Source organism: Rhincodon typus, chromosome 14, assembly GCF_021869965.1.
Source record: "Rhincodon typus isolate 14 chromosome 14, sRhiTyp1.1, whole genome shotgun sequence".
Lineage (NCBI taxonomy): Eukaryota > Metazoa > Chordata > Chondrichthyes > Orectolobiformes > Rhincodontidae > Rhincodon > Rhincodon typus.
The window spans coordinates 40129819-40138893 of NC_063345.1; the positions used below are offsets into that span (position 1 = coordinate 40129819).

General features: G+C 41.1%; 1 protein-coding gene across 1 annotated transcript in view; it reads left to right on the forward strand.

The window, feature by feature from the left end:
• Positions 1–3027: 3027 nt before the first annotated feature.
• Positions 3028–9075, forward strand: part of mid2 (midline 2) — a 220743-nt gene continuing 214695 nt past the window's right edge. The window contains exon 1 of the mRNA XM_048605343.1: positions 3028–3210. The gene's annotated coding sequence lies outside the window, so the exon portion shown is untranslated. The remainder of the gene's footprint in view (positions 3211–9075) is intronic.

The window sequence follows — 9075 nt, forward strand, 5'->3', positions numbered from 1 at the left end:
GATGTGCAGAAGTGTCCTTTAAGTGGATTGAAGATGCATCATGAGGGCTTGACGGCTGGCACCTGTTGGATACCTGTGGACATGGGGTGATTATGGCCAGTGCCCATGGAGTGTACCTTGAGACGCTGGTGTTTGCTGCTCAACATAGAAGTCCTTTGGAACAATTGGTGAGCTGAAATCAGCAGGTTCTCCTGATTGTCAGCAGGTATCTGCTCTGACTTCCATGTCAAGAATTGCTAACAGCCAGATTGTATCAAGCTGTGCAAGCAATGGATAGCTGCTTATTAATGAGGTGAGTTCTGCAGTTAATATGACTGTTTACAGACAATAATCCTCCCTAATGGGCAGTTCACTACTGCCTCGTGAGCATCTTGCCTCAATGCCTGAAACTCAGTTAAAAGAGAAAGTGAATTGTTCCTAATGAGATGGACATTTGTGGACTTCTTATGTGATTCTACCACTTTCACACTATAGCCCATATTGTTCATGATCCTATAACATACAGATCTTTGTGTTTGCAAGTTGCAATGTGCAAAACTTAATTGGAATATGAACTTAAACAGTGTCACAATATGCAATCAAAATAATAGTAAAACTAATGGATGCCATAGTTATTTTGTGAAAATGGAACAGCAATTTCAAGGGAGGAATGGATGTATTGTCAAATCCTAAAGTTGCTGTCCAATTTACACTTTTTCACTGTTAGTCGTGTAAAGGCATCATCCTATCCTCAGCTTCCCTTTTATTTGCATTTTCCTGTATTTTTTCATCAGCTGCTGTGTAAACTCAACACAAAATTAGTCCATGTCAATACAGCATAAACAGTAAATTAAATGTTAATGACTGTCAATTAACCTCTAAACACAGAAAATGACCGCTATATAAATATGGAGTCTCGTTCCTTCAGATTTTGAATAAGTTGGGGATATTTTAAAAATATCAAATTTTAAATGAAGTATTTCTTTTCAGTTTCCTTTTCTCTCTTTCTTTCTCTGAATCCAATCCTTCTTTCCCTCCCTTTATTTCTCTTTTGTACCTGATTTAATATTGAATTCATCCCCCTTTACTACATCCTTTTTCTCAGTCATCCCTGTTATTTATTTCTCAATTCTTAGATCTTATTAGAATACAGCAAATGTTATCAGTAGCCTTTTCAATCAGTTCCCAATGCCCATCTCCCTCCGTTATCAGCTTGCACTTTCAGCAAAGTTCTAATCAAAACATTTTGAGGTGAAGATTCGGTCTAACTAATTATCTGCTATTAAGTGTCATGTTACATTGAATTTTGGCCTGAAAAACAAATATGCGCCTTAAAGACAAAAGCTTTGGTCACCCCTGTCTTGTTTCCAGTATTTTAATGATGAACATGCAAACATCTGTTTACATGATTGTAGACTTCCAGGCAGGTCAGGAATGCTAGAGATTGACAATCATTACAAATTCATCCCGACATCTAATCTTTGCTATCTCTTTCAGGCAGTCATGAGATTCTGAGCCTTCCGCCTGCCTATATCCTTTGTAATTTCAGCCCTAGATATACACAATACCACTTAGCTGTGTGCAGCAAGATATCTGTTATTGTTTATCTGAGCTAATGAGTTGCATTTGAGTGTATTTACATCGGGATTTAGAAAATATAATTTTGCGAGTAGCGTGTGGCCCTGCATATTATCACCATTTAGGGTGTTTTAAACCCTATACTTTAAAATAACAATGAATTTTACATTGGCCCCCTTCTCCAATTTCCCCAGCTACTACCCACTGTCCCCTCCCTCTGCTTCATAGCCAATGAATTAACTCATAAGTGCGCAACACGAATTAGAGCTGACAGAGGGATAGAGGGCAGGAAGTTCGCAGATTTAACGGCTAGTCTGTACCACCTGAGCTGATCCTACCTGAGGTACTTCAATCAGCACCAATGACCGCCAGAAGTGAAACATTCCCTCAGTGATGTGCAGCTTAAGTATGAGAGTAGGTATCAGGTCAATGTGCGGCAAATTCGATTGATACTTGTATTGAAAATAGGCCATGTCTGAATGATTAAGCTACAGAAATGATGTGGAACTGTACCTGAAAGAGAGAAATAAAATGATTTCTATTTATAACATGCCTTTCATGATCTTAAGAAGTCTCATTGCAATTTACAGACTCGAAGCACTTTCAATGCGTAAGCATTGCTATAATTTCGGAGATTGAGCAGCCAGCTCTCTCGGAAGCAAGATTACATCGGTTCAATGTTTGGATAATCTGTTTTCTGCTTGGTGACGTTTCAGATAAATGGGAAGAATTGTCCTTCTCTTCTTTTGAAGTAAAACATTTTTTGGGGATGTTTTACATCCACCTGAGAGGGGACGCAGAGTCTCTGATGGCATCAAATAATTTGAAAGACAATACGTCTGACACAACAGCACTCCCTCACCACTTCGGTGAAGTGCTCGGCTAGATTATGTGCTCGTGTTTCCTCTAAGGGGTTTGAGCCCATGCACTTTTTACTCAGCAGTGACAGTACCAGTCACAGTAAGTGAAAAAGGGCAACATGATCTGGAAAGGGAAATATATATTTAAAAAATTAACTTATTAAATCGAAAAAAAAAATTTCCATCCCCACCCCAACCTCTCACCACTACAGCCGATTGCTTAAGGCAGTAGAACCTCCTTTTCAGAAAAAAATTGATTGCTAACAGTTTAAGAATTGATTTCCTCTGAGACTATTAAAATGGATGCTGTGTGTCCATATATAGCAGCAAGAGACTACTATTGTTTTTTTCCACAAGCCAGAGTGTTTCCAGACAGTTAGATTAATAACACAAAGAATGTTGGTGCTTCCTACTGAGCTCGAATTAGGAAAAGGCAATCAGTGAAGGTTGGGAGGATATCCGTGGTCCAGCCAACTGCAATGAAGCAGCATTTTAATTGATGCCAGCTGCTCGTGAGATGAAAATCATTCTAGCAGCTTTAAATCACGTGTCCCCTAGGAAACTAGTCACTGAGTCTCTGCTCCTGCCTTGTCATTTGATGATAGGGTTGGGAGATACATTGAAGCTGGATGAGTATAGTTTGAAAATCTTATGTGGAGAAAGACCGGAACACAGTAAAGGAACTGGACTTCTTTCATGTTACTACTAGCTAGGCAGCTGAAGGGAAAACGATACAAGGAGGGAGTGATTAACACAGACCGTTGGTAAGGAACGTGTACGCTGACGGATAAAGGTGAGAGTTTTTATTTTTAAGAAAAAGTAAAGGACGGAGAAAGCTACACTCCTACCAGTGAGAAACTTGCAGTTGAATGCTGTTTTGGTGATGGAATTATTATTGTGTGCCCAGCTTTAATTAAAACTTTTTGTAAAACACTTTTTAACGGCAGGTTGCTAAAGGCATATGCAAACGTTACTTGTGCATTTCTACAGCTTGGGATTCTCGAATGGAAAAAATGAACACTTTTTTTTTAGACTGGAATTTGATACTGAGCCAATATTAGGATTTCTTTTTCTTTCAGCTCTAGTGAAAGAGATTTATCAAATGAGATAGGATCTTTTGAAGGATAAGTTGGATTCCTCACTTCAATAGCATAGCATTAGTTACAGATCTGTATGATTGACTTTCTATATGCTACTAACTAGTACAAAGGCATTTGGGTTGACAAATCGTGCGTCCACAGTTCTGGGTTTAAAAAAAAATTCACCCTTTATAGAAAGGAGGGTAATAATTTAATTGAATTTCAACAATGCAAAAGCATTGGTGTGCTTCAGAAATCGCATCTTCATAGGTCTTCTTATTTTGCTTTTTTGGTCTCTACTCATGCCACTCAATCTTGTTTAAAGCTTAATGCTGTATATGCAAAATGTTGTAGTCCTGAGCCACCACTTCAGAGTTGTTTTCTGTAGCTAGATAATTGTGTGGCAGCAGTGGTTAATATGATTTACTTATCACTCTTGGTCAAAGTAGCATTCCTAGCCCTAAAACATAGCCTTGCAGCCAGCCAACCAACAAGCTGGGAAGTTAATAGATAAATCCACTATCATTGGAGTGGATTGGACACAGTCATAACATTCCTCTTTTCTTCCCCACCCCCCCCCCCTCCACTGAACAACATACTGTCACTCTTTAAGGCTTATGTTTAAATGTCTAAGTGAAAGACTGCATTGCTTTATCCCTCTGTGAAACAAAGCATAGATATAAAAACTGCAGGAAATAGGAGTTTTGGTTGACCATTTGGCCCTTCAAACCTGCTGTGGTTCCTGGCTGATCGACCTTAACTGTTTCCCTCCCATTCCTAACATCCCTTAAGTGGTGCCCACACTGTATGCAGCATTAAATCTATTCAATGATTTGTGCAAATACTATGGCTGAGAATTCCAAGTATTCATTGCCCTCCTGACTGAGGCAATTTATCCTCATGGCACTGCTAAATTTGCCTGTTTTTCTGAGACTGTCTTTCTAGTCAAATGCATTAAATTCTGAATTTACCTTGTCAAACACTTAATCTTGTGTCAATTAAAACACCCTGCATAGTAATTCACTTGCTATCCATTAAACAGTAAGAACTAAGATTTCCTGTAAACGGTCACTCCTTCAACTGAAAGGTGGGGTGAGAAGTATTGTCCCCAAAGTAAAAGTCCTACTGTACAAGATTTAACAAATAATGCACTTCTTCCTACAGTGGGATGCAAAACATAGGATGCAAAGGTTACTATTTTGGGAGGTGAGAATCCTGGTGGTGATTACTTATGTAATTGAGGGTTGTTGTCCATTGGTCTTGGTGAGATGCATGTGTAATTGCAATGAGGTAGAGATGATGGTAGCTCTTGCCCTTGTGGGCCATAGAAGTTTATTGCTCTTGATACATTTCTGGATGTCCCTTTTGATGCAGGACACAGCCACTGAGCCAGGCTGGCTCAGTCTATTGGTGTGGCCTCATTTGGCAGTCAAAGGAGGAGACATTCTTGGCTTGCACTTGTGTTCACTAGCATGCAACTGAATTTTAAATATGGGATCAGAGGTTAGAAGGTGCCAGACAGTCAAGCACCTCTGTATTGCTCACCATTTCATTTCTCTGTTTTAGTTTCATAATTAGGTGGAAAAAGTGAAAACTGCATAAAAGAATTTGCTCTGGAATGTGACAATAGATGTCATGAAACTCACCACAATATTGTAGCTACCAATAGGGAAGTTTCAGCCTAAGGAATGAATTGGGGTTGGGAATTCCTACTGACGGAAAAGAATGGTCAATAGCATGGTTTTTCTGCAAGGGGTGGGGGCTGCAGATGCAGGACAAGATAAAACCCTTCAGTGTTTGAGATCCTGATCCAGGCAGTTTGCAAGGACAAATGATGGAATGGGCATTTAATTTGGAGTTAAAATGACTGGCCACGCATAATTGAATTAATGCATGTTGGCACTTCAAAAAAGCATGTACCAAAACATCTTGTGGAATTGAGATTTAGCTAAACTTGTTTTATTTCAATAAAGCCCTGCATGTTAACACAATGAGTAAATGTGGATGGTGATCTGCCTGAACTTGCAATATGAGGCTTCCACCATTCATTCAAATCCTGGTCTCTATTTTTCTGCACACTGCTTCATTTCTGAAGCAAGTACAGAGGACCGGATGGAAACTAACAAGCCTCACCTTCTAAAACTAGTGAGGTGGTAGAAGCACGCTACATCAGTCAAGGGTAGACTGAATCCTAGGACAAAAGCCTTGCCTTTCCCTGCCTGTTCAGGAGGAACAAGTTAATTTAATCACTTTCAAGAAAAACCTTATCCTGTGTATTTGTCTGCTGTCAGCTTTTCTGTAGTCAGAAAGCAAATGGCAACTTCACTCCATCTTGGATCATAGAATCTCTACAGTGTGAAAACAGACCATTCCTCCCTCTGAGGAGCACCCACCCAGAACCACCATCCCTTCCTTCCCCACCTTGTGACAAACAAGAATCAAAGGTTCACCTAAGAAGTCAGTTCAATGGATTCAATGCCTAAGACCTAGGGAACAGATTGCTGGGCCCCTTGCTGAGATACTTCTATCATGGACTGCCACCGGTGAGGTGCTGGAAGACTTGAAGGTTGGCAGTTGTGGTGCCATTCATCAAAAAGCAGGGAAGGAAAAAGAGCTAAAGACTTGAGACTGACATCAGTGGTGGGCACGTTGTCTCTCTCTAACTTGACTGTTACTTCAAAAAGACTCAGGATTGAGTGCAGAACAGTGGATATTGTCTATATGGACTTCAGAAAGGTGTTTAAAGTTCTGCATGGTAGACCAGTTAACAAGGTTATCACCTAGAATACAGGGAGAACCAGCCACTTGGATATAAAATTGCCCAGAAGCTGGTGGTAGATGGTTGCTTTTCCGACTGGAGGCATGTGACCAGTAGTGTTGCATGGATTGGTGTTGGGTCCACTGCTTTTGGCCACTTTTTTTTTAAATATAAAAATGACTTTGGATGTGAATATAGGAAGCCATATTAGTAAACTTGATGTCAAAATTGGTAAAGTGGACAGTGAAGAAGGCTACCTTTTTAAGAGTACAAAAAGTTGCTGGAAAAGCTCAGCAGGTCAGGCAGCAGCATCTGAAGGAAAACAGTTAATGTTTCAGGTCAGGTGACCCTTCATCAAAACTGATTAGTATTTGGGAAAACATCAGTTTATAGGGAGGTGGGTGGGGTAGGGAGTAAACAATAAGATAGAGCCCAAAGAGACGGTTGGACAGACAAAGGAGTTGCCAGTAATCGGGCTGGGAGGGTGAATAGTTGTTAATGGGGACTGTTAGTGACTAACAAGGGATGTGTAATGGCAGGCTGTGGTAACAAGGTCTAGTGTGTGGGGTGGTGGGCTGGGAAATGGAGAGTTTAGGCGCTAAAATTATTGAACTCTGTATTGAGTCTGGAGGGCTGTAGGGTCCCCAAGTGGAAAATGAGGTGTTGTTCCTCCAGCTTGCATTGAGCTTTGCTGGAACACTGCAGCTTGCCAGGCAACAGGTAGTTCAGGGTCTTCTTCGTGAGCAGAACATCTATGCTTTGTTTCTCCAATGTAGAAGAGACCACATTGTGAGCAGTGAGTACAATGGGACTTTCCTCAGATGGACTGAGGAGTGGCAAATGGAGTTGACATTAAATGTGAGGTGCTGTATTTTGGTAGGGCAAATCAAGGCAGGAATTGTACACCTTTAATGGTAGGGTCTTGGTGTGGTCAATCAGACCTTGAGGTGCAGGTTCATAGTTCCTTGAAAGTGGAGTTCCAGGTAGACAGGATAGTGAAGAAGGCATTTGGTATGCTTGCCTTTATTGGTCAGTGCTTTGTGCATAGGAGTTGGGACTTCATGTTGCAGCTAATACAGGACATTGGTTAGGCCACTTCTGGGATACTGAAATTCTGGTCTCCCAGCTTTGGAAAAGCTTGTTAAACTTGTGTGCTGCAAAGATTTGCAATGATGTTGCCAGGGTTGGAGGGTTTGAGCTATAGGGAAAGACTGAATAGGCTGGGGCTACTTCCTTGCCTCATTTGGAGGCTGAGGAGTGACTTTAAAGGCTTAAAATCATGAGGGGCATGGGACAGTGAACAGATGAGGTCTTTTCTCCCTAGAGTGGGGAAGCCCAAAACACAGGGCATAGGTTTAACATGAGGGGAAAGAGTTTAAGGGGCCTCTCCCCCCACCTCTTCACCAGCCCCCCTCTCGTATGAAGTGAGCTGCCAAGGGAAGTGGTGGAGGCTAGCACAACTATCACATTCAAAAGGCATCTGGATGGTACATGAATAGGAGGGATTTAAAGGGAAATGGGACTAGATTAATTTAGGATATCTAATTGGCATGGATGAGTTAGACCAAAGGGTCTGTTTCCTTGCTGTAATCTGACTATCACAATCTCAGACCTGTTTCTTTCGCAAAGATGCTGCCTAACCTATTGAACTTTCTGCACTTCCCATTTTGTTTCAGCCCCCCCAGAATTTGCAATGTTCTACTTTTTTAGTATTATTCAACTCCTGAATCAGCTGCAATTGAACTACTTTTCTCATGAAGTTTTTATTTCTCCAGGTAATGTAGATTTGTTGAAAAAGGAAACATTTCTTTAAATATTCCACATTGCTCATGAACTGGCATAGTTTTACTTAAGATTCCTATTTCAATTCAGCAAACTTTCTCCTTGCATGTCATTGGCTTTGTTAAACATTGAGTTTGAACTTAAATAATGACATATATAATTCAGAAACTAATGTAAAATTCTGATTCTCTTCCCTAGAGGATCCATTATTGAGATTGCTACATAAATGTGTTCTCATTACTCAACTGGAAGAGAAATTTTTTCCCCTGTTGGTTTTTTTTACAGTCTATTCTAGGAAACTTCTCAAATGCACTCCACAAAGTCTTTTGGCTAGCTTGTTCTGATTGGACTACGATTATTGTTCTGCCTTTGTTACAAGCTGCTCTTGTTTATTGCTTATACTTTGCGCAATAGCATAACGAGGGTGCCTGAAACTATCCTCCTCGATGTCTTTGGATTTCTTTTTTTAACTTCCATCCCTACTGAATTTACTTCCTGCCTTTTGAGTAAGAATTCTTCCTGTTGCTGCTATGCTTTAGTCCTATTTTAATGTTTTTACTACTCCAAGTACAGTAAGATTATTTGATTAAACAGCTTGATCTTTATGGCTTCAGAGATGGTAGGACCTGCAGATGCTGGAGAATGAGATAAGGTGTAGAGCTGGATGAACACAGCAGGCCGAGCAGGAAGGCTGACGTTTCAGGCCTAGACGCTTCAGAAATGGGGGAGGGGCAGGGGGTTCGGAAATAAATGGGGTGGGGGTGGAGAAGAGAGGCAGGGATGGAGCCAGTAAAGGTGAGTGTAGGTGGGGAGGAGATAGGTCAGTCCAGGGAGGACGGACAGGTCAAGAGGGTGGGATGAGGCTAGTAGGTAGATGGGGGTGGGGCTTGAGGTGGGAGGAAGGACAGGTTAGGGAGGCAGGGACGAGCTGGGCTGGTATTGGGATGCAGCAGGGGGAGGGGAGATTTTGAAGCTTGTGAAGTCCACATTGATACCCTGCAGCCCAAGGGTATCAATGTGGACTTCACAAGCTTCAAAA